Below are 26519 nucleotides of genomic sequence, written 5' to 3'. Positions count from 1 at the left end.
TTTCTCTCTGCTGCTGAGTGCTTAACTGGCCATAAATAGGCTTAAAAAAAAAAAAAATCACTGGGAATGTTGGCGAGGTCCCTTGGAAGTGACTTCATATAAGGTCCAATCAATTCACCTGCTAGGTGCCAAGCACTGTGCGATGTGCTAGAAATAAAGATACCAATGAACTCAAGAAGGTCAAAGTCAAGTGGGTAAGATTAAGAAAGAAGTCAGCAATGATAATACACTGTGACACATGGTCTACGAGGTGTGTACTTCAGAGAAACCACATGAAGACAGAAAAGGCTACAAAGAGGATATGGTGTTTGAGCTGAGTCTTGAGGGACGACTAGGAGGGCACCCATTGGTGCCAGGGGGGCAGGGAGCACTGCAGGGGGAAGGAAGAGCGAGCACCAAGTCTCTGGACCACACACAGGTGTGAAATGTGCACGCCCCATCCATTGGGAGAATCCGCCTTCCAGCAGACGTCATTATGTGCCTCCTGTGTTCCTAAGCTGGGTGGAGGTGACGCAGACAGGCATCAGAAGTCTAGGTCTCACTGGACTTAAGCTGGACGGAAATCTGCCTCTGCTCTGGGCAAGAGCATCTCAGGCAGAAGGAAACGTGAGCCCCACAGAATTTAGGAGCCTGAGAAACAGAGAAACAGAAGGGCAAGGGAAGCCTTGGGGACAATGTCCGAGTCAGCACCGTCCACCTCTGCTGGCCCTGCCTCATCCCTTTCATTGGATTCTCCCGGATTCCTTCTTCCCTTGTGTCTGCTGCTAGTGCGCCCTTCCCCCGACACACACACACACACACACACACACACACACACACACACACACACACACACACTCACACTCACTCACTCACTCACTCACTCACTCACCGAAGACCCCACGGCCGACTTTACCCTAGACAGCCTTTCCCAGAAATTCCTCTTTCTCAAAACTGTGTGCCTTCCCCTAAAAGTCTTCCATCCCTTCAGTGATGAAGACCTCAGCCTGATAAGGGGCAGATGTGAGAGGTGAGTGATTACAGTTGCCTCCCATCTCCCTGGGGACTGTTTCCTTCTTAACAGCACTGCCCATCTTCAATTACAGGTGGCATTTCAGATGGTTTGGAAGGGATGCTTTAGGAAGAGGACTTGTTTCAGTGGTCCTTAGATCCCCCAACCAGAACCCCAGCCACGAATACGCTTGGCCCTGGGAACAGAAAGTAGAAACTGCTCTCCCATCCGAGAGAGGGGACAGCCCCTGCCACTCTGTCTCTTGGATGCACTGATCTATGGTGAGCCCTGGGCTGGCCTGGCAGAATCTGTATCTCTCCCCAAAGGGCCTGTTTGAAAGGGGCTATGGGAGAGCTGCCCGTGGCAAAGCAAGCACGGACTGGACCCAGGTCTGCCCTGACTGGTCCCCAGCCACTGGAACCCCACACGTTCAGCCAAGGACTCAGGAAGCCTGGCACCCTTGGTCAGAGCAGCTTCCTGTCCCCCTCTATTGCCCACCCCCCAACCTGGCTCAATCCCCTGTTCCCTCCCCAGGGGACCAGGCACTCCGGAGATGCTCAGGAAAACTGGCCCTAGACTCTAGTATCCATCCCCTCTGCTGCCCACCAGGCGCAGCTCCTGCCCTTTCTCAGATTCTTAAAGGAATTCGATCGGGATTTCCTAGTGGCCCTCTGATCCATCGGCCCTTATCAGTGGTGAGCCTAATTCCGTATCTTCTTCTGGGAACACTGCCCTAACAAAGCCATCTGTGGCTCAAATCCCTCCCCAGCTGGGCCTCCCCTGAGTAGAGAATTTATCTTTTGGGAGCTGTAGTGCCAGGCCCTCCTCAAAGCTGTGGGTAAGTATCCACTGATAAGACGCGCCCACATCCCGGGGGTGGCTCCTGCGGTGCTGCCCCGCAGGTGAGGGGTCCCGGAGGCCCATCCTCTGGCAGCTGGGTGCGGTGTAACCTCACCATCAATCACGAAGGCCAGCTTCGAAGGAGGTTGTGACCAAAATCCTTCCAAACCGAAGGGCCAGGAGTCTGGAATGTTTTCACCTCTTTGTTTCTCCAGTTTCAGGAAAACAGACCAACGTAATCTTGAGGGTGAAGGGAATCTTATCAGCTGAAGAGAATGAAGGAAACCTCAGCTGTTTTGCAGCCTCATTCGTTTATTTTCTGTGCAGTCACCCTGGTAGCCCCCACCGCGCTCACGTCCCTTCCCCGTAAACAAGCGGCTCTAATTAAACCTCTTCTGCTGGATAAAGGTATATAACCTTGGAGGGCCCATAAAAAAAATGGCTTCACTCTGAAGACTTCAAAAAGCGCATAGTCCCCTGGTCAGGCCCTAGACAAGGTTAATTTATGTCGCCACTATCTTCCCCTGAAGGACTCTGGTGACTTCACATCTGTTCTCTGTCTGATGTTTGCTCGAACATTGTGGTGGTCTTGGCAGCTCGGTGTATCCAGTGGTCCTTTAACTGTTTCCTGCCCCCAGTGTCCAGGCTTTCAGATTTGATTTTCTCTGCGCCTTTGCCCCCATAAAAGCTTTCAGTTTCCTTTCAGACGGCGGCCTAGCTGGTTCCTGCCCCCTGACTCCAGCATGGAGGAAACGTCCTGCTCCCCAGACTGGCTGACTTCACGCAGAGCCCGGGAAGCCCGGCAGGAGACAAAAGCAATTATTCTTTCATTTTTGAAATGGAGAGAAAGGATGATTGGAGAGGAGAACTTATGCAAGAACATGCGGGTGTCAGACAGCGCTGTTTCTCCGTCTGTGGTTGCAATTAGAATAGTTTTTCATTAAATAGAATAAAAATACTAGGCTGTATTACATTAGGAAGGGCATTAGTAAAACCTTTGCTTTATTTGTAGACGTGTGTGTGTTGTGTTTTCTGGGTCATGATTTAAAATTCACTTCTCCTATAAGCTGCAGCCAAGGCAGCGAGAAATTCTGGTGTAGAGCACTTGGAGCTGTCTCAGCCCTGCGGCTTTACCGTTTTCTATCCATGTGACTGTGAGAAAGTGCATCATCATCTCTGAATCTGTTTTCTCATCTGCAAATTGGGAGAAGGAATCATACGTGCCTACTTACCTCGCAGGGAGGTTGAGAGGCCCCAGTAAGATAAAACATGCGTGAGCTTTAGAGCAAGGCCCTATGCCAATCAAAATCCACCTGACATCCCAGGGAGGGCTTCACGGAGGATGCTCAAGTTCGGTACCAGCTGAGAGAAAGGGAATCACAGAGGAAGCCTCAGGCTCAGGAGTGGTTTCTGTACCTCATACATTGCTTCATTTATTCAGTTTATTTACTGGATGCTGGCTATGCGTATGTAACTATTTTAGTGGCTGGGGATAAGCAAAGGCTTTGCCTTCATGGAGCTGATGTTCTAGCTGAAGGAGCCAAGTGTTTAAAAAATGACAGTGTGTTATGTGAGGTTGAATTCTATGGGGAAAAATTAAATGGTCTATAAGTAAACTAGTGCATCTGTTACCAATTTTATATAAGATCCCATGCAATTTTTTTTAGCACATTTTGGTGGCTTAAAATGTTGGAAAATCACCGTGTAACTGCATTACTTTGGAGTGATGTGCTATGTAAGGTACCCAAAGACCCATTTTTGCAAAGGATACCCTCGGAATGCTCTCCCCTTAAGAGCTTTCTGGGAGAATCAACCTCAGTTATGTAACCATCAATTTTAATAAAAATAAGTTCTAAATAAAAAATAAGGGCTTCTTGTCTAGAAGAGAAGTAAACACATGGAACTTGTTACCTGAACTAGTTGTCAAGTCGAAACACAGACAAGTTCAACATGGGCTTAGATAAATACATGGATAATAAATGCCAAATGCTCATTTAAAAATTTTAAAAGACATTGTACAAACTATAGAGAGTTCTAAGAGCCTGTGAGTGCTCTTGGCTCCTTTGTGTCAAGCTGGTGGTTTACGCATCATCATCACCATCATCACCACCACCATCATCACCACCATCATCACCACCACCTTCATCACCATCATCATCACCACCATCATCCATCATCACACCACCTTCATCACCATCATCATCACCACCATCATCATCAACACCACCTTCATCACCACCACCTTCATCACCACCATCATCACCATCTTCATCACCATCATCACCACCACCATCATCACCATCATCACCACCACCATCATTACCACCAACATCACCATCAACAACACTATATAACTGCTGCCTGTAACTAAAGTCCCAGGTCTCCAGCTTTTGTGATAATTTTTAGCAGCCAAGTTCAGAGGCTGAGAAACCAAACCTAAGGGTGGGAATCCTAAATTCCAGTTTTAATTTCTAAGTCCTTTCACATTTCCAAGGTTGACATTCTCCTTTGCAGAACCAGTCAGTCTCAATGAGCCTGGAGGCCACCCTCCTACCTGAGCACGTAGGAAAAACAAAAACAGAAAATCCCCAACATGAAATTGTATTGTGAGATCCTATCCTTATTTGGGGAGAAACCAGTATGCTGTTGCCATGATGCCTTATGAGGTCACCACAAGCTTGTGAATTAACTGTGCCCCAAGGTCTGACCCTAGATCTTACAAACTCAGAGTCTTGAATTTGTCAGCACATTGAAGGCAGAACTGTTTCGCAAAGGCAGTGAATATTAACAAAACTGAGATATATATATATAAAAGAATTGCAAATTTTTACTAAAAATGCTTCCCCCTCAAAAAAAATTATTGTCCCATGGTCTAGAACAGAGTCTGTGAACATCTAACAAAGCTCTCCTTGAAGGAGTAAATTAAACTAAAGTAGGAAGTTTGTTTAATGAATGTAGGAGCAGAATAGGCAGACTTCCTTAGGTAACATTAAGGACTAATTCTCAGCTAAGGAAGCAGAAGGCATAGTTGCCTTTTATAGAGGACCCACAACATTAAACTCTACTGGACACGCTCTGCTTCTTTGTCCTTCGGGCTGGACACTTCCGCTGTGTACTTCTCTCTGTCTTTTGTTATTGCGCCTCCGTTGCTAAAGAATCCCCATCCAATCTGCACTTTGTGCAGCATGAGCAAAACTGGTCCTGCTTCCTCCCTCCACAGAGCCCTCACAGTGACGCAGCTGAGCAAAACACGGGCTTTACTCCAAGGCCAGGAGGTGTAACAGAGCTACAGGATGCTCTCAGTGGTGCTAAAGGCTGGCTCCTCTTGGCAACACAGCCAACTTCTGGAAATCATCTCTCGCTCTCTCTCTCTTACCCACGTTATATTTCAATCTTCTTACTCTTTCTACAAAATTCCATTATGCTAGCTTCCATCCTCAGAGATTTCCTCATCACACAGGCAGTTTGCCCTTCTCATTCTGAAATATATTTTCTTGGGTATTTTCATGACTTTTCTTATGTACATCAACTTAATGTCTTCTAGTTCTGTTTTTCAGTCTTCACCAAGATGCCATGTCTAGGCAAGCCAGGAAAGGGGGGGAGGGGGGAGAGAAAGGAGAGAAAGAGAAAGGAAGGAAGGAAGGAAGGAAGGAAGGAAGGAAGGAAGGAAGGAAGGGAAAGAAAGAAAGAGAAAGAAAGAGAAAAAGAAAGAAAGAAAGAAAGAAAGGAAGGAAGGAAGGAAGGAAGGAAGGAAGGAAGGAAGGAAGGAAGGAAAGAAAGAAAGAAAGAAAGAAAGAAAGAAAGAAAGAAAGAAAGAAAGAAAGAAGGAAGGAAGGAAGAAGGAAGGAAGAAGGAAGGGAAGGAAGAAAAAAGAAGAAAATAAACAGAAGAAAGCTCCTAATTTGTAAATCTTATCCTTGCCATATTTCAATATATAAATTTTGTGTTAAATTGTGCCCTCTCCCTCGAAAAAGAGATGCTGAATTCTTAACTGCCACTATCTCAGAGGGATACCTTATTTCAAAACAGAGTTGCTGCAGATATAATAGCTAAGATAAGGTCATACTGAAGCAGGATAGGCCACTGATCCAATATGACTGGTGTCCTTATAAGAAGACATCCGTGAAGAAAGAGGACACGGAGAACACCATGCAACACTGGAGGCAGAGATGGGAGCGGTGCAGCTGCAAACCAACGAACTCCAGCAACAGCGTGCAGCGCGGAAGCCAGAAGAGCCAAGAAAGGGTCCCCCTAAGTGTTGCACAGACAGCACGGCCCTACTGTCATCTTGACTGCATGCTTCTGGCTTCCAGAACTGTGAGACAACACGTGTCTGCTGTTTTAAGCCACCCAGCAGCCCGAGCAAATGAATACGTGAATGCACTGAATCGAGCCTTGTAATTCAGTGCAAGACTTTACACCCCTAAGTCTATTTCAGGGCACTGATTTTATAGATGAACCCATTTCTCTTTTCCCAATTTTTTGGGGTTCCCATGGTTGGCCCCACTTACTTTCTGCATGTGGGAGGGCAGACATTTTGCTATAAGAATCATTTCCCTTCTACCTTGATAAATGCCTTTTAGAAACTTTTTGCACTAAACACTGTGTCTTGTACAAGAACATGTTACTAAAAAAATTTTTAAAGGTATGGAAGTGTCTTTTTTTTTTCTAACACATACAGAGTTCTTTCTTCCATGAGTGTGCAGTGGGTTAAGAAACTAAAACACTTGTCTACCCACTTCCAAGGCCTTTCTTTTCTACGACTGTGATTTATTGCATTGCCCATTAACCTCAGCATATGGAACCGGCCCACACTCCTCCCCCAAATCAGACACAACCCACAGAGATCAGCCTCCTTCAAGAAACATCGCAATCATGCAGATTCTGGCTCAGTCCCTGGTAAATAACAGTGATGATGATGACAGGGGTCTCTGGTGTTTTTAAGCCATAAACTTAGCTCAAGAGTTTCGATTCACAGCTGGATACGAAGTACTGTGGGAACGCTGATTAGCAGGTGGTCCCATCAGGTGGATGAATTGCTTCTACTTTCTCCATTGTTATTCACAGTTCATTCTCCCTTCAGAATTTTTTTTAGGTAAGAGCTTGGAACTCTAACATGTTTGGGTTTTAGATTCTGGAAGGAATGTAGTGGAATTTTTGGCACTCTTCTTGAGTGATTTACGTGCAGCTCCCATTGGATAATTTGTTTTACGCCTGTGTGACAGGATTGGTGTTGGACTTTCTGCTCTGGAAACGTTTGTTTCAAATTTGCATGTGTTGGCCCTCTGGACCTTTTACATGTGAACAAAAAAGAAATCCTTCCCCATGAGACAGTCACACTACATCCTGGGGGAAAAGGTCCTGAGATCTTCTCTCTCCTGTTTTTCCCACTGGGAAGAATCATTAAGAAGCCAAGAGCAGTAACACTGGTTTTAAGATTGGCAGGGGAAATAGCCAGCTAAAATAACTGGGAGATAAGCTGGGAATTTCAAAAACATGATGTATGGAGAAACATAATTAAAACAGGAATCACTGACGCCTCCGAGAAGCAGCAAACTCTGAGGAGACTTCTGGTCAGAGTGCCTCCTTTGATGATGGCAAATGACAAGTGGCTCTCCTACTTCTGAGGACGGACACTGCCCTCGTTAAACAGAAAGAGGGCTGTGAGCAAATCATCTCCAAATCACCCCGCAGGCAGCGGTGCTGAAGCACCCGTCCTCTCAGAATAAGTTCCGTCGGGGCCACCCTCTAGGACGGAGGCAAACCAGCTAGATTCATAAAGAATGATGTCCTAGAAGTTAGAGTTGGAAGATGGCAGAGATATTTCGCTGGGTTTTGAACAGGCTGTCGAGTCTAGTGAATGCGCACCACCATCAGTAAACAAGACAATGCAGTCTTGATCTTTCCCTATGAGTTGGGAGCGAACCCCACAGGGGGTAGGGTCAAGCCCACCTTGCAACAGAGCATCGGTGCTAATGGGGTCACATCTGGCAGTCTGGTTTGTCAACCAGAACCCTGGAGTCACACAAAGAACTGCGTCTGTCTCACTAATCATCTCTCCTAGTCTAGGACAGCGAGGGATTTGCTAGTGGTCCATCACCGTGCTTGGTGCCATGGGAGAGATCCATGCACCTGGCTGTACCCTCTGTGAAGGCAGAGATTATTCTGGGTGCTCTTCCAGAAGGCATTGTATCCCTCAGGGTTCATGAGGCAGACAGATGGCACGTTCAAAGGAGTTTAAGCAAGGAAAGTGGAAAGAAGAACCCGGGTTGAGGGGACCATCAGGGGATGCTGACGTGCTAGGGGAGCAGTTACAGCAGAAACTTGTCACCACCCTTGGGTCTGAAAGGATGCCCGGGGAGAGTAACATAACTGGAGCCTGGAGAGTTAGAGCTACGGACGAGGGTGCGAGTCCCTGGCCAGAGATGGTGGAGCCACTGCTACAACTGAAGGGAACAGGAAATGAGCACGCGGTCCCTCTCTCTTCCCACCCTGCAGCGGCCGGGAGGTGCCATCCTTTCACGCAGACTCCCGGGAGCTCTAGGCAGGGGTGCCATGGTAACGCTGTCAGTAGAAGGCAGCTTCCTGATCCACAGCCTAGGACAGGCACTGGTGAATGCATCTGGGGCAGAGAGTCATTCTGGGCACAGGCACCTAAAACTGAGATAAGCCTCTCCTTTGTGTAGGGCGGCAACCTCGGGTTAGCTTGCTCTGCGTGCGGTCACTTGTGTGATTCATCGGCCCCCCTCCAGCACCCCTACGCCCAGGCGCACTCCAACAGCTGTGTGAATGCAGGGTGAAGGCATGTTCCTTGCCAGGAAGAGGGGAAAACAATAAGAAAGCGTACTCTTCCCAGAAATAGATAGGACTTAATTTTTTGGTATAAAGATGTGGTTTCCAGAGAGGAAACATGCTCATTTTCGAAAAGGACCAAATGCCTCCCAAAGGGGTGATAACCAAGAGGATAAGAGGTACCTGGGCTGGTGACAAAGACTAAGAACTAGGGCTTCCTGGAGACTCCTACAAAGGAGCTGATTTCTGCACCATCACTGGCTAATGTGGAGGGATCCCCAGACCCAGCCACTCAGGGTCGGCCAGGGGTGTGAGACTAAGTGGCTGGGTGTGGGAATACAGATCAGAATGAGTGTGATCTTGGCACCTACCACAAGTCACTGCTGGGACCTAGGCCAGCAAGGGTATGCCACCAAGAGCGGGCAAATGCTCACCCAACGGGCATAACCTGTCTTCAACTACAAACACACATGGCCACAAGAAATAACAGCAACTTTGGGCGGGTCAGAACCTGGTCCATCCTCCACTGTATGCGTACCGCAGGCTGGAGAAGAGGCCTGCTGACTCCGCTTTAGGAAGCCGACTACTGAGACAGGGAGACAAGACGTGCACAGAGAAGAACACAAGGAAGTGAACAAGATTGGTGTTCTGGGCCAGAGGATGTCAGAGGCCACAGCGATGGAGGCTGGGAGTGGAGCTGAGCCCAACAGGATGAAGACTGTTTAGGGAGGTAGAGGAAAGCATTAGGAGACAGCCACATCCCACACAAAGATTCCCCAGGTAGGAATGCACAAGACATGCTGGGGAGATGGTGAGTAACTCATCCGTCTGGAGAAGAGCGCACTGGACACGGCTGAGCTGGGAGAGGCGATGAAAGCAGCATGTAAAGGAAATCACTCCGGCCATGGGGTGCCAGACGGACTTGCACTGGGGAGCAACTGGAGGTATGGAGACAAGTTAGGAAACTATTCAAGCTAAGAAACAGCTCAGGCATGAAGCGATAAGGGCTTGGACTAGAGTTACGACAGTGGGAATCGAAGGACAGGGCGGACTCAAGAGATACTGGTGAGGATGAGTAACAGGCCTGGACGACGACTTGGAACCGGAGGGAGGGCCGAAGGGAGGAGGAACCAATGGTGAACAAGAGGTTTGCAGCTTTAGTGACTCAGAAAAGGATGACATTGCAAAGAGATGTGGCAAGTTAACTGGGGAGCAGGGGGCTGATCATTTAGTGAAACCATTAGGATGCTGTCTGGGATGACATTTACCGGCGGCATTCTTCTGCAGACAAATACGTCCCTCGGGTGCACAGGGCACCATTTTCCCGAACCCAGAACTGAAGAATCATCCTCACCAATCCTTTCTGCATTACTCCCCAGATGAATCAGGCTCCAAATTCTTTACTTTGATTCTCTCTCAAATCTACCCGCTTTCCCCAGTCCCATACTCTTTAGACCACAACCATCTTTCACCTAGAATTCAGATTATTTCCCAAATGGTGTCCTGCCCAGCTTCCATCACTTTCCACAAAGAAGACAGGACAGTCTTTCCAAATGCAGTATCTGACTCTGCCACCTGCGGATTACAGTTCTTTGGTGCCTCCCTTGGGGTAAAGCCTTAACGCAACGTAATAATCTTCTCATAGCTGGCACCTGTGTCATACTGTGCCCTCATCTCTCAGCCTTCCGTGTCCCACATCCATGTCCCAACCGTACCGAGCTACTTACACTCTCTTACAAGCATCTGCTCTCTCTCACTTCCAACCTTGCACACACAGCCACCTCCTCTGTCTAGAGTATCTTTGTTCTGTCCCGTTGCATCACTCTTGACATTCAATGTCAAAATACCCTGCCTCTGGGGACCCTTTGCTGACACCCCAAGGCCAGTCTGGGTAACTCTTTTTTTGTGTTTCCTCGGTATTTTATTCATCCCTGTATCACAGTTTGCATCACTGTGCAGAGTTAATTGCTTATTTACTTATGTGACTTCCATTCTAGATGCATTGCCTAAATGCAACGAAGTATTTGTTTAATGAATGACACCTAGTTCTGTTAGTATTTAAGTCAATTCAACAAGCTGGCAATGAATACCTACGATTTGCCCTGCCCTATGCTGGAGGCTGGGAATATAATGGTGAATGCACTCCTGCAAGCAGGAAATGTACAATCTACTATTATAGAGCCAGTGATAAATCAGCAAATATATGACACAACAAAAGCATTCAGTAATATTGAAGAGTCAGAAGAGGGAAATGGAAAAAGCCTATACTTCAAACTCAAACTTAGGTTCACATTTATTCTCCAATGTTTATATGACCTTGAACAAAAGGCTTAACCTCTTAAGTCCCAGTCACTTAATCTGTGAGGGTACAAATCCTATTTTATGTCTTATTATGATTAAGTAACAACCCTTGGGCATCATACAGTAGATGATCAACAAATGCTCTTTTCTTCCCTTTATATGCTTTGCTCTGGTGTTTGTGCTTTTATTTATTTGGGACTTAAAACAACTTCAGATACTTCTTGTCAAAACATACCAATGGGCAAGGTGTGAGGATGGAGCACCATTTAGTCACAGAAAGGGATTCAGATCTTTCCTGAGAGCTTTTGATAGGGGAGGAAGGAAAGCTCTCTGGGAAGTGAGGGTGATACTGCTGGAGAAGAGAAAAGGGTCCAGAAATTGACACAGGGAAACAGAGTCTGCTTCCCCTGCGTGGGTGGACGCGCCGAGGAGGGGGACTGGGGTCTGCCCGGCATGTTTGCCTGTGGCTCATACTGGCCTACTCACTTGAAAATCACTAGAAGATCTAAAGTCCAGAGTTTTCCAGCCACAGCTAATACGGGTCCACTCACAGCCCTCACATATTTTCTCCTTCTTTCCAACCAGCTCAGAATGACCTCGCTGTTACTGACCCCATCAGCAACAGCAACAGGAGAGCCAGGCAAACACCGCAGGCTTGCCTCCGGCTAACTGTAGACCTTCACAGTATCTCTTTTTGTTTCTTCTTTAATCCATCAGCTATTGTCCTGCATCAGTTTGAGATCTCTGCTAAGTCTCATCAGATCAGGGTTTTAACGTAGTATTGGGTTAAGCCCAGTGAGCAAAAAGGGCAAAAACAGACTACAAAACAATGAAATGAGAGTAAGAAAAAAACCAAAATAAATATCAAAAAACAGAGAAAGGCAGAGAAGAAAAAGAAAATTGGTCTTTATTTGTAGATGGCGTGAGTATTTGTGTTGAAAACCTCAAAGAATCTGCAAGACAACTATTAGAATTAATATGTAAATTTAGCAAGGTTGGAGCATGGGAAGCTAATGTCCCAAAATTAATTGTATTTTTATATGCTAGCAAGATAACAATTAGAAACAATTAGAGAATTGAATTATAAAAATTCTACTTGCAAGAATACCTAAAAACAAACACACAAACAAACAAAAATCCTTAGAAATACATTTAACAAGAGATAGGTGAGAACCCTTCACTGAAAATTACAGAACGTCGCTGAAGGAAATTCAGGAAGAATCACATCAATGGAGAAATAATCCTTGTTCATAGCTTTTTTGGAAGGTTCCAGTTCATGGTACATTAGAATTCACAGGTCCATTAAAAGATTCAACTGTTAAGATGTCAGTTCTGCCCAAATTGATCTATGGATTCAGAGCAATCCCAGTCAAAATTCCAGCCAGCATTCTCACTGACGCTGTCAAGCTGATCCTCAATTTTATTTGGAAATTTGATATAACTCTAGAATAGCCAAAACAATTTTGAAATTGGAACTTGATAGTGTAAAAAGTAACTTATACTATCTATAGAAATAAAGATAGTGTAGTATTGACATAAAGAACTACAAAACAGAATAGAGTCCAGAAATAGATCCACACATATCTGTCTAGTGTGCTGGAACAGCTGAATATCCATATGCAAAAAAGTCAATTCAAACTATACACAAAAATCAACTCAAAATGATCACAGACCTAAATGCAAAGCCTAATACACTATTTAATTTCTAGAAGAAAACAATGGAGAAATCCTATAGACCTTGGGTTTTGTAAAGATTTCTTAAATAGGATACAAAAACCATGAGCTATAAAAGAAAATATCAATAAATTAGACTTTATCAAAATAAAAAATTGTGGTCTTTGAAAGACATTGTTAAGAAAATTAAAAGACAACCAAGAGAATGTGAAAATGTCTGCACAGCATATATTCAACAAAGGACTTGTGTCCAGACAATATAAAGAACTTTTACAACTCAGTAATAAGAAGACAAAGAATCTAATAAAAAAAAAAAATAGGTGAAAGAATGGAACAGACGCTTCCCTAATGACAGCATACAAATTGTGTAAAAAGATGTAAACCACATTCATCACCAGAGAAATTGAAATTAAAACTACAGTGAGATTTCACCATCTATTCATTAGAGTGGCTATAATTAAAACGATGGACAATACCAAATGTAGGTGAAGCTGTTGAGCACCTAGAATTCTCATACATCCCTGGAGACAATGTGATATGGTTCAACTGCTCAGAAAAGAAGCTTTTAACTCTTTCTTAAATTTCTTAAAGAGTTAAACACATGACCTAGACGTTCAACTCCCAAGTATATGCACAAAAGAAATGAAAATGTATGTCCACACGAAGACTTGTACACAAGTATTTGTAGCAGTTTTGAACACAGTCAACCCACATTGGAAAAAATCCATAGCAGCTTCATGCATAATAATCAAAATTTGAAACAAATCCAGCTGTGCTCCAGGAGGTTATGGATAAACAGAGGGTGGGGCATCCAGACAACAGAATATTATTCAACAAGAAAAAGAAACAAACTGCCACTATACACAACAAATTGAAGGAATGTCAACATCGTCATGTGGAGTGTAAGATGCCAGACCTAAGAGCATGATTCCATTTATGTAAAAGTCTAGAAAATGCAAAAAAGCTATGACCAAAAAAGCAGCTCTGTTTTGATTGGGGCCAAGGTAGAAGAAGGGATGGACAGAAAAGAAGCATGAAGAAATTTTGGAAGGTGCTAGGAATTCCCTCTGTCTTGATTGTGGCAGTAAGTTCTACAGATGTGTTCACTGAGTCGTGCACTTTAAATGGATGCAGTAGATGGTACATAAATGATGTCTCAATAAAGTTGATTTTGAACAAACTATGTCTCTACACATCCCTACATCTCTGCATGTAACTGCTCATCTCTGGAATTTGGACTCAAACTTTCTAAATAACATCAGTTCCCTCACCAGGTTCATATAACACAGTACCCATTCCCTGTCATTTTTCCTTTCCTTCCAGTCATGCAGACCCCTACATTTCACTCTACCTACCGCTCTACTCACAAAATAAAAGCATGAAGTTTTCTTTCAAGTAATGCAATGTCTTTCGGATCTCAGGAAACAACAAAACAACAGGTTGTGTGTACAGTGTATGTGTGTTCTTTCCCTAAAAACATCCCTTTATGGTGGGGGGGGGGGCACTATATAAGGAGTCAAATGATGTAGGAATACAAGCTAACTAAATGATTGGAAGGACAGAATTAAAGAGCTGCAGGAGTGTAACTGTTAACCTGTGATCTACTGTAAATTATGCCACTCTGGGGTGGATTACTGAGGAGGAAGGGAACAACCATTTTCAGATCAGCTGAATCAACACTGGTCCACAAGGCTTCCCAGGTGTCCTGCACACACTCCCGAGCAGGTCACCTGCTAGACAGGAGGTCAGCTTAAACTAGCTTTTTCCTTCAGTCTAGTGAGTATTTCCTTCTGGTAGGGATTCCTTAAGGCTGCAATTAGCCTGATCCTATCATTTGCTGTGATCCCAAAGCCAGTCACAATAATCCCTCTTGATTCCAAGAAGGTGTACCCGGCATCTGCCCGGCTGATGGCTGATGTTTGTGCAGTGTCTGAGTTCTGCTCCTCTTAAGTGGCAACAGTGTTTCCTGGCTCAGAGAAGCATCACCACAGCTGAAGGAGGGTCTGGTTAACCTCTGTCTCTTTCTGAAGGCCAGTCAGTATTGCTTCTGAGTTAGGGCACTGGAATCATGAAATTTTGTTGAATATGATCATAACATATTTAATTCCTGCCAGTTGCCCTCTGGTCAGAAAGTATTAGAGGTCCGCAGATGGTCTGGCAAGGTTTCTAGAAGCAGTAGAAACCAGCAGCTGACTGCACAGCTACATGAAACTAAAACCTGTTTCAAGATATGTTCCATATGTACACATATGAATCCATTAGGGAACACGGTGAGCTCTTTGCATTATATGGGTATTAAACGCTATGGGTAGTGAATAAGGGACCATCGGAGAAATACACTGGAAAGGAAAAGAGAGAAACAGGAACCAAACTCTTAACTGAGGAGGGTTACTTCCCAGACTTAGTAGGCTGTGTTTTGGTTAAGAAAACACGGAGAAGCTCGATGCAAGACCAAAACTCACAGAAGAATGTGCAAGGGATAACAAGTGAAAACGGCAATGCCTCTTTTCCAGAACTCTTAAAATGTATTCGCGTCTTGTTTAAGTTAGAGAGAGATGAAATTATTCTTTTTATTACAATTCAAAAGACTTCACTATAACAGCAAGTCTAGCACTGTGATGCTCACTTTAGGAGTGTTATAGATTTGCATACTACTGTAGGAGCAAGCTGGATGACCCTTACACCCACGGGAGAAATTAGTTAAGAGGTTAGACTAGCAGAGAAATGAACGATCAAAGGGACTCTTTGAAAAGACAATATATCTGAATGAATTCAAGGAAACTATTTACCAGCTGTTTGGCTAAAAGTGCATTTAAAAAAATTCAAGGATGAAGTCCATGTATTTGAGACTCTGAGTGTCTTCGAGAGACCAACACAGGGATTAGAACTGAAAATCTTTCCTCAGTTGTCTGAATATGGGGACAATATAGTGTTCGGCTGTAATCGATACATTTAGTATTTTTAGGGTCAGGCTTCTCCTCAGTTTCATGAGCCTTTAAGGAACCTCTCCTTTTAGCTGTGTAAGCCAAGGTGACCCCCTTAATGAACCAGGGTGCAAGACTAGTTTTTACACAATCTCATGATCTCTGTTCCCGATCAGAGAATGATTCCTCTGGTCTGAGTTAGCTTGACACTGATGGCAAGGTAAGGGCAGGTCTGCTCTATGCCTGTCTGGTCTGCAATTCTAGGTGATGCCGAGGGTTTAGAGGAAGAATTGATCATGTTCTGACCCCCTGCGAGTTCAGCAACAAGCCAGTGACAGGCACCAGAAGGACCAGGACAGGAGCACTGGGAGTGGCGAAGAATGGTCCCCTGGCAAGGGAACTGTCAATGGAAATTTTCCTTTGGCTCAGGTTAGATTTCAAAGGCCATGTCTCTAAGCGAAAGTTAATATTAAATTAGAGTTCAGAGAGTAAACTACATTGTTTAAATACTGTAATCTGAAGCCATCTCTTTAGGGTAGCAACACTGAAATCCATACGCCAGCTGACGATCTTTGACTTAAGCCATCATAAAGGACCAACATCACACTTTTTAATACTCCCTGTTTTTATTAGCTCTGTTCAAAAACACATTTCTCACAGGTTCTTTGCACATTATTACATGCGCAAAAAATGTAGACTTTTTTTTTTTTAGTGAGCAGAATTTCCAAGGGCCTTGGGCCTTACTGTTCTATTTATTATAATAAGTGGGTGGGATGGTAGAAGAATCATCTGTCATTTGGGGCTCACTCTAAAGAATAAATCCCTTAGAATTTGTTCCCATCTTTTTTCTTGAATTTTGGAAACCGGCTCTTCTTTGCAGTGACACCTTCTGTCTTTCATCCCAGTTTACAGTTCTATTTCTGTCCCTGTATCAATGTCTGGTATTTACCAAAAAGTTATTGAATAAATTATTGTTGAACCAATAATTGCTGACTCAACAAATTTTCTACCATAAAGCAGCAAATTAAACACTTACTATGTCTAAGTTATTGGGAAACAAAGATGAAAACCCACATGCATTGTAAGAGAATCCTTGGGGAGTAATTACCTTGCTGGATTAATGTGTGTACCTTTAAACTCTTTCTTCTTTTTTTCCAGAGATAACCAAAGTATGTTGCTTAATTTTCTTTAGAGTTTCCTCAAGCAGCCTTCCTCCAAAGTCCAACACTTTTCTCAAGTAGTCACTATAAACTCTTGTGCATACCTCAAAGCCTTTTTGAAGAACTGGCATATGGTTCTAGGTTCTAACTGTGCTATTTTGTACTATAACCCAAATTTACTTAGTTAGGTCAGGGAAGTCCAATAATGACTTGTCCCCTAAGTAAAAAAATCCATAGTCTTCCCCTTCTTTTCTCTCAGAGGGTGACGAACCAGTGTGGAAATTAAAGAATCTGTAACAAATGGGATATTGGATCAGACACCACCTAAGCACCCTGGTGCTTATACCAGGGGTTTTAGTTTTGTTTTGTTCTTCACTGTTCTATCATATCACCCAAAGGAGGAAGGGAACTTTGAACACTCTTCCTGAGAATAATGAATGACTGACCTGCTATGCTAGGAATGTATAATGCAGTGAATTCCAGAGGATATGCCTATCCTTGTCAGTGGGCGGGAGAAAACGTGCAAATCTTTCTCCAAAAAAACATCGCTCTGATTGGACATCCTGCTCATGACCATGAGAGTGCTGTTTTGGATTTAAAACCTGCTCTGTAATTCAACCCTAAGCAGAAATTCTATTTTAATAGACAGGCAAAGATAAAGACCAAGAAAAAAAAAACTACCTTATCAAGTGTGTATTTGTAAAAACTCCCCATCTCTTCCTTTGCAGGTGTAGTCTTTGGCAGTAATTCTCATTCTGTCTCTGATGTTCGCTGGATTATACAACCCTGGATGAATCAATAGCCTGTAAAATAATTCAAAAAGTTGTTTTCAAGATTATATAAATTCAAAGATGTCAGACACTTAGCGTCATGTCTGGAATAGCCAAGCTATTCATTAAATACTAGTTTTCATTCTCTCTTCTCCATATGTAGCGTTTAAAACGTGTTCAGTACACCAACTGGAATTTTATATAAGCTCTGAGAAAATACACTTTAATATCTGTGCTTTAAGAGCATTGTGAAAGAATTTACCCCAGTTACACACCCCACTTACACGGCGAACAAAAGCATGTAACATTGTGTGAAAGTCGGGGCCAAACCTCTTTTGCTGGTCTTGAGGCTAGTTAAGTGTTCCCCACACAGAAACATGCACGTTGGCCTGCTTCACCTGATCAAAGGGATGGGAGGTTAAAAACCAGTGTGCAGAGCCCTTTAGGAATCTAGGGCAGGGGAGTGGGTATAGCTCAGTGGTAGAGCGCATGCTTAGCATGCACAAGGTCCTGGGTTCAGTCCCCAGTACCTCCATTTAGGAAAAAAAAAGAAGAAAGAAGCAGCACCAGTCCTGGCGCTGTTCCTCACAGAAGCAGCTACAGGTCAATGCTGATTAAAAAAAAAGAATCTTAGGCAGTCACGGGCATCAAAAGAAAATTATTATCTGTGTTACCGTTCTTCTAATAGCATAGTTCTGAAAAAAAGTACACTAGGATGAATTCCAACTGAAAGAAACCCTCCTCTGAAATGAAGATTCTGCCAGCTCTTCTAAGATGTTTGTGCATATACTCAATGGGATATGATGCCATATGTTTGGCCTGAAAATTTGAGGTGAATAATGGGGGAAAGAAAAAGGATTCTCCAAGTTTAAATAATTTTTTCTGGGCTAAAAGGAAAGTAATCATGAACTTTTGAAGACGTTCTAATCCTTCTGGCTAAATGATAACACGTGCAAAGGGCTATGTTGGGACCAACACAGATGTGTCTTTGTTTGTTGCCCCAGTTTAATGCATAAAAACCTTCAAAAGAACTACCTCCTGAAACTGTGAAGTGTTCCTCACTCCTTCAGACTGGTCCACCAGCCAAGAATCCATCCATGTGTTGGTGTCATTGAAAAGAAAAGACTTATGCTAGATGTGATGGTTGGGAATGGCACTCCGTTGCCTCCACCATATTTACTTCCAGCCACTTCCTTCATCACTTACAGAGACTGCCTCCCACTAGGAAGAGTGGAAACTTGCATTCCAGCCTCCCTTTAGGCTAGTGCATGGGCACGTGGCCCAGTTCTGGCAAACGAGTTTCAAGAGGAACTATTCCGAGGGTAGAAATCCCTAGGAAAGATTTTCCTTTCCCTTCATTTAAAAAGACATGTATAGGGGTGGGGATTGTAGCTCAGTGGCAGAGCACATGCTTGGCGTGCACAAGGTCTTGGGTTCAGTCCCCACTGCCTTCTGTTAAAGGAAAAAAAAGGCATGTATAATACAAAGTGCCTTTCCTCCTTTTGACTGATTATATTTATACAAAGACACGGTACATGGTGATGCACTAGCCATTTTACAAGCACAGGGACAAGCCTGAACTTGAAAGCCAACACACCTAGGACGTCCCAGCAGAAAGAGGATGGAAACACATGGGTCCCTGATGACCTCATCTTAGCCCCAGACCTTTTGTTAAGTAAATCCACACATTTCCTTATCATTCGAGCTATTTCAGTTGAGGTATAATTTACTCGCAGCCTAAAGCATTCCAACTGATATAACAGTTCTTGTCAAAGGATGAAAAAGGACTCCAATCAAGGCTGATAACCCTTGGGGAGAAAAAAGAGCAAGAGACTCCCCACGTGCTGTGATTGAAACCACTGAAACGCATGCCCCCTACTACACGTCCCTTACGTAGAAGTCCCACCAGTCCAGGCTTGAAGATACCCATTCATTCCACCAACAAACTCTGACTTCCTATCATGTGTAGGGTTGTCAGATAAATACTGGGGACATACTCATGTTAAAAATATATTCATGGTTTATCTGAAATCCAAATTTAGCTGGCTGCCCTGTGTTTTTATTTGCTTAAATCTGGCAACCGTAACTACGTGTCGTGTGTTGGACCAAGTCCATGCTATGGGTTAAAACACCATCACCTATTTCAAGGAACTCATCTCCTTCAAAGACTCTGTGTGACTCTGCTGTGTACCCCGGGTAGACACTCACTGCCTTCGAAACTCTCTGGTTCAGCTCCACTTTCTACAGACGACAAAACTGAAACCCTAGGAGGTCTATCAAGGTGACTATCCCGGTGATGCATTCTTTCTTGTGCAATGTCTGATTTGGGAGAGAGGTGGCTGTATCACATATAGCAACTCTGTATCTCAAGCTCCCCTGACCCCAGGCAGGGAAAGTCTTTGTGAAAACCGAAAGAGGTTCCTATTTTTAAAAAAGAAGATTGAGCACTGCAGCTTCAGTCTTTCCAATTATTCAGTTTTTTAAGAGATTCTCCCCTGCACTGCCTCCAAGCCACCTACATTTTGGCTATTTCCAAAATTCAAACCTATTCTCAAACAAGAAGAGCCCACATCTCTCTGATTGCATACTTTTAGTTATGTTTGTTTTGTTTTGTTTCCTTTTGTTTTGTTTTAATGAATCACATTACCTTTTGGTCTCTCCTTGTGTCGATGAGAACATTATCCCATGATAAGAATTTCTGTAATTGAAATGTTTAAAAGTATACCCTTGAGACTTCTCCCTACAGGACAGTGGATTCTGTCTCACCTGCCTGGGCTTGTTGCGTTGAACTGAGGTCACATTGAGCAAATGACATTCCAAACATTTTTCTCCCACTGAATTAAAGGGGGGCAGTTCCAGCTTCCCTGTCTCCCATTGGTCAGGAACTCTGACTCAGGCACCTAGAGAGCTCTTCAGCACGAGAATGAAGCTATCGTTACTCACATGACTTATATAAGGGCAGGAAAGTTCCTCTCTCTGACCTCCCTGCACCGTTGCCCCTTCGTCAGCATGACTCAACACTTGAAAACTAGGCAACCTGACTAAGAATGTTCGACTTGAACTTTGATTTCAGACGAGTGGCATGTCTCACATGTTGACCATTTACTGATTAACCATCAAGATAGAATTCCTCGAAACTGTGAAAGTTTGAAGTCAAAATTTTGTCACAGGAGAACTGTTTAAATGGCTTTTCTAAGGATCTTTGACATCTACGAGCTTTTCTATCAGATCTCGGCTCTAGATAATGAATTACCAAGCGCCACGCCTTTGAGCTATTTCTCCTTCTTTCCGAAGACTCATTGGCCATCAGAAATTGGTCTCTTCCTTATCAGGCCTATCCGTGTATACAAATTATGAAAAAATTGCTGATGAAAGGTCTCCTGTTTCATAGGTATAAAGAGATCTACATTAGACAATCACTTCAAACATATGATAATAAGAACATTCAAAGTGGACTGAGGACAAGGCGTGAGCTGTACTTAGAGCTAATGGTAGGTGTGTGGGCGCTGGGGACAGTATTTCCACCCATCATTCCACATGGTACCCACAGACCATCGTATTTCACTCTGAGCAGTGAGAGCTGCCAACTTGGGAGTGTCCTTTCTTTCTCAAGAGATTGAAGAGAGTTGGAAGTGTTTCATTCTTTGAAATATTCTAAGAGTGAGGGCAGGTATCTATCCCCTGCTTTTCGAAAGTACCCTTTAAGCCACTCTGCTTTTACGAAAGACCAGCATTAGTACCTATTTTCTCTAGCTGGAAGAAATCTGAAGATTTTCCCTTTTACGATAAAAGACAAAAAGCAAAAACAGCATTCAGCGTTTGCTTTGCATCGAGACCAGGAGAGGCAAGGGGCACCCCGAGCAGTGAGAGTGGCCCCAACAAGCTCCTTCCCCTGGAACCACACTCAGCATCTCAGCGTCAAGTCGCCATCGCTTTGGACTGTGTCTCTGAACATCTGTGCTTTATCTCCGTTTATTTTGTGCCTCCGTTAGCAGGATGTGTCCTCAGGCAACTGCTCCTTGGCTTTACACGTAACATCATGGTTCCGAAACGTTTCAGACAAGAGGGGAGACCTGTGAAGGTGTGCTGGAGGAAGTGGACGTGTGTGGAGGGGATAAAAGAGATGTTAGGAAAACAGTAGAATCAACCAGAAAAGCCAGTGTTTGTTTAGGGTGGGTACATGCTACTGTCAGTGTCCCCAGCAAAAAAAAAAAAAAAAAAAAAGTCATAGATTTAAGTTCAGTTAACTTCCTGTCATTAGACGAGTTAACATAAAAATAGTAATCATTATAATATTTGTTATTATCACTACCTAAATTCCATCCATCCAGGTGTTCTTCTGCTCAAAGCAAGCCCACAGAGATGACAGAATAAGGAACCCTCTCTTGGTTAAACCTAAAATTGCTCCTGCATCGTCATCCTACCCAGCTTCCTTTCAAAGCCAAGTGTAAGCCTGTCATTGATATATTTTATCTGAATGCTTTTGGAATTCATTTATCTCACAAAGAGTTTAGACAATTCAACTGAGAACCAAAATATGTTTAGGTTTTTGGGTAGAATTCCTCACTGACCTTTTGTTGTTCTAAGGGTTTATCCGGTCCATTGGCTACGGCATAATTATTTTCCTTAAGGAGGTGATTGCTTTGAAGTGAGGGCTAAACAACGTTGTCTCTAGATAACTGTACATTGTTGCTGCCTTTAGCTGATACGCAAGGTAAACAAGCAGCTTTCTCAAAGATAGTGCTATTGTCACTAACTTCCATTTACTAATATCTTTAACTAATTAGTATTTAACTGGTGAATAAATACCTAGTGAAAGCAATTCTGATGGACTCACAATGCCATCTAGTGGACAACCTTCAAAATATCACCCCACGGGCCATTTTCTTTCTACCCATCGAAGTGCCGTCGTTCTTCTTGAAGAAGTAGCAGGAGCCACTACTAATCAAGAATCGCTGGTTAGTATCACCGAGCCCTCAGACAAAGCCATGACAGCATTTCTAACACTGATGCAGTTTTAGGGAAAATTAACATATCCTGTGTGCCTTGGGCTCCTCATCTGTTCAGTGGGTGGAGCCAATGCCACTGGAAGAAAGATCTGCACAACATGGTAATTCAGTGCACTGGTTCATCCTCATTAGTGGTTCATCACCATTAATGCTTACCGTCTGGGGGATGTAAGTATAATCACTCAGTTCTCTTGAATACCTTAAGTAATAAATGATACATATACTTTTTTTTTTACTATATTAGAATTTTACAACTTCATCCAATCCTAACACCTACTTTGTGAATAGGGTAAAATATACTCATTATTACACTTGGAACTAATAACATTAATGAAAATTAAGTGACTTGATTAGAGTCAGGTACCCACAAAAAACTCAGACTCTGTCACAGGTTTTCAAAATCTCAATGATTCTTTCAGTAAGCTACCATGTATTAAAAGCTGATAATTTATGACAAAGGAGACTTTTTCTCAGAAATGCAGAAGACTGAATATATGCTTATCTATTAATGTGATTTACTACTTTAGGAGATATAAAAGGAAAAATATATGGCTATCTCAACAGATGCTTAAAAAGCATTTGATAAAATTCTACTCCCATTTTTTATAATAATAGAACTCTCAACAGATAGTAAAAAGATGCCACTGTAATGTAATAAAGATTATATAAAAGAATCCTCTCACATCCCTCACATATAATGATGAAGCTTTATAATTCTTTCCAACTACATTAAATAATAAAGGTGATACTTCTGCTATTATCACTATTAAATCATCAACGTACTTGAAGCCTAAGGCAGTGCAATATGACAAGATAATATAATGCTTGTTTACCAAGAAAATCAAAAGAATTAACAAAAATATCAGAGTTTATAAAATAGTTATGGTAAGTCTATTCCTAGTCTTTTGAGGAATCTCCATACTGTTTTCCACAGTGGCTGCACCAAACTGCATTCCCACCAGCAGTGTAGGAGGGTTCCCTTTTCTCCACAGCCTCTCCAGCATTTGTCATTTGTGGACTTTTGAATGATGGCCATTCTGACTGGTTTGAGGTGATACCTCATTGTAGTTTTGATTTGCATTTCTCTGATAATTAGTGACATTGAGCATTTTTTCATGTGCCTATTGATCATTTGTATGTCTTCCTTGGAGAATTGCTTGTTTAGGTCTTCTGCTCATTTTTGGACTGGGTTGTTTGTTTTTTTCTTAAGTCATATGAGCTGCTTATATATTCTGGAGTTCAAGCCTTTGTCAATTTCATTTGCAAAAATGTTCTCCCATTCCATAGGTTGTTGTTTTGTTTTACCTATGGTTTCCTTTGCTGTGCAGAAGCTTGTAAGTTTCATTAGGTCCCATTTGTTTGCTCTTGCTTTTATTTTTATTGCTTGGGTAGACTGCCCTAGGATAACATTTTTGAGATGTATGTCAGATAATGTTTTGCCTATATTTTCTTCTAGGTTTATTGTACCTTGTCTTATGTTTAAGTCTTTGATTGATTTTGAGTTTATTTTTGTTTATGGTGTAAGGGTGGCAACAATTTAGTTAAAACAATAATTTCCCCAGAGAAACCTTCCTTTTATTCCTGTCTTTGTTATATTTCTTCATTACTCCCCCTCAATTATTATTCTTGTTGTTCAGAACATGTATCTCACTTTGGAATAATACATTAATTAATGTAAATTTTCTTTTTTTCAGTTAATTTCTCTTCTATGAAAATATAAGTTCCATGAAAACACAAACTCTGTTTTTCTTACCAAGCACGCGTTTTGGAAAATAACAGGGTCAATCCATATTTGTTGAGTGAATGATTGAAAATAAATCTACACAGAACAATTACAATCAAGAAGGAAAAGGATCCCATAGACATAAAAAAGACTATAAACAGGTAATTCCTAGAAACAAGATGCTAGCCAATAAACCCATGAAAACTTGCACCTCACTTTTCCATCTCGTAGTTTCTTCCCTGGAACCTCATGATCTCAGAAAGGGGAGAATGCCAGTGCAGAATGGAGTTGAATTATGATGTAAAGAAAGGATCCACCAGATAAGGAGATAGAATGGAATGCCCATCCTAGTCACTGCCATGTGGAGAGGACAGAGTAGAGCAACGAGAGGGGAAAAGAAGCCCCAGAGAAGTACGTTGTGGGTTCCTTAAGCTGGCTCAAACCCCAGAATTCATAATGTTAGTCCAGCTGAAGAGGGAACCATCACTCCATGCTCAGTTTGGGAATCTATGTGTAGAGGTGACAGGAGCGGGTCAACCATGATGACAAGGAATATTTCCTCACAAGGTAGCCACATGGCCATAGTGCTTGGTCACAGCAGAGTTCAAGTAGTTACAGGGAGACTGAGAGAAAGAGAGAGAATGAATCGAAATTACAACACTGGGATCACCCTCTGATCCCATGAAACCAGGAAGCCCCCGGATGTGCTGACGTGGTTGTGAAAGGTGACTGCTGTTGCAGGCTGGGAATCTCGATGGCACAGGCTGGAGTTGCTGTGGTCAGCAGGGTGCATCACGACAGTTCTAGGATGCAGACGACACTGACGGGGAATCGACTGGGTAGCTCAGAAGATCTCAGGAATGTTGACAAATGCCAGCCAGAGCCGAGGTGGGGCTGAATCATCTACGCCATGACAAAATCAAGACGACAGACCCTATGCATGCGTAGGTTGCAGACTCTATCCGCAAACTCAGTCCGGGGGTCAGGACAGGCAGTCCTACGCAGAGACCACTGAGGATTTAGAAGGCAGTGCAGGGGTCCCAAGACCTTCCTCTCCACTACCTTGAGGTCAGGTAAAGCTGTCTCTTCAGCACTAATTTATGAGATGCTATCTTGTGTCAGAGAAGGGGAAAGAGAAAAACAGCCCCAAAAGAGAGTCAACATTTGAACTGGCCACATAATTTCCTGAAATTAGATTGTCTTAAACCAAAAAAAAAAAAAAAAAAAAAAAAATACTGATACATCATTAATGGGCAAATTTAAGTTAGATTTGTCCTAAGGAACATTAAATCTATTCTAGAAAATAGAAGAGTAATGAAGAGTTAGATTATTACATTATATTTCACCCACCAGATTGGCAAAGATGAAAAATACTGGTACTTTTTATGGTTGGTAAAAGTGCAAAGAAATGGGTAATCGAACACACTCAGTTGGAAGCATGCACAATACACTGGCAGAGTGTCTCCGAGGGCAGTCTGACACTGTCTACCAAAATTGTAAACGATGTGCCCTCCACCCTATCCGGCAACTCCATTCCTAGATATCTGTATCTATTAAGATATTTTCTAATCCAATAATTAGAAAAACCTATTTAAGTTGAGTTAAATAATAAAAAACAACTTATTGGCATTATCAATTAAAAAGTCCAGAGATAGTTTAGGCTCCGGGCCGAATTCAGTCAAGACTCTAATATCATTTTCCTCAACAGGGTGAGATTTACCCTCCTCCAAGCATCGCCTTTCTGTTCAGTCTGACATCCCTACTCTTCACAGAATGGCTGCCAAGCAGAAATCAGAGTTAACAGCTTCCTCATTTACATCTGGGGGAGAGGAAGTGTCTCTTCACCCAAGATGGAACAAAATTCTTGAGCGTTGTTCTGTTTGGACCATCTTGGGCTGTTGGCCCACCGTTAAACCAATCACTTAGCAGAAGGAAGGGAGAATCCAGACAGGATAAAATAAACCGAGTTAAACTCTCCCCAGCTTCCCGTATTGACCGAGGTCACCGTTTTATTGAACATCCCCCCCAAATCAGACACGTGATAACTGGTAAGACCTTAGTGAGTTAGTTAAAACCTCATGAAATAATGTGGGATTTTGACCTTCTGAAATGAAGTTATAGCTTAATAAATGTTTCCACCACGATTCCCATTCTTTTTGATTCTCTGGCTTTCTATGCAGGTTTAGAAAACATCCAGGTTCCCAGGGCCCTGCCCTCCTTTGCTACCAGAGGTGACAACCCCAAGGTGAGTTCTGTTGTAAGGACTCCCACGTGCCGCTGAAGGGCGGAACAATAACCTCTAATAAGAAGTGATGCAACAAGCCTCACACGGACA

At 43.0% G+C, this 26519-nt stretch overlaps 1 protein-coding gene across 3 annotated transcripts in view; it reads right to left on the bottom strand.

Moving 5' to 3' along the window:
• The window catches only part of FUT10 (fucosyltransferase 10), a 359041-nt gene that overhangs the window by 129102 nt on the left and 203420 nt on the right, over positions 1-26519 (bottom strand). For all 3 annotated transcript variants that reach the window (XM_032468336.1, XM_032468337.1, XM_032468335.1), the window contains one exon: positions 17364-17485. The gene's annotated coding sequence lies outside the window, so the exon portion shown is untranslated. The remainder of the gene's footprint in view (positions 1-17363; positions 17486-26519) is intronic.

The sequence above is a fragment of the Camelus ferus genome, chromosome 26 (genome assembly GCF_009834535.1).
Source record: "Camelus ferus isolate YT-003-E chromosome 26, BCGSAC_Cfer_1.0, whole genome shotgun sequence".
Taxonomy (NCBI): domain Eukaryota; kingdom Metazoa; phylum Chordata; class Mammalia; order Artiodactyla; family Camelidae; genus Camelus; species Camelus ferus.
The sequence above is the reverse complement of the archived record's forward strand: the minus strand, read 5'-3'. Positions and strand labels throughout refer to the sequence as shown.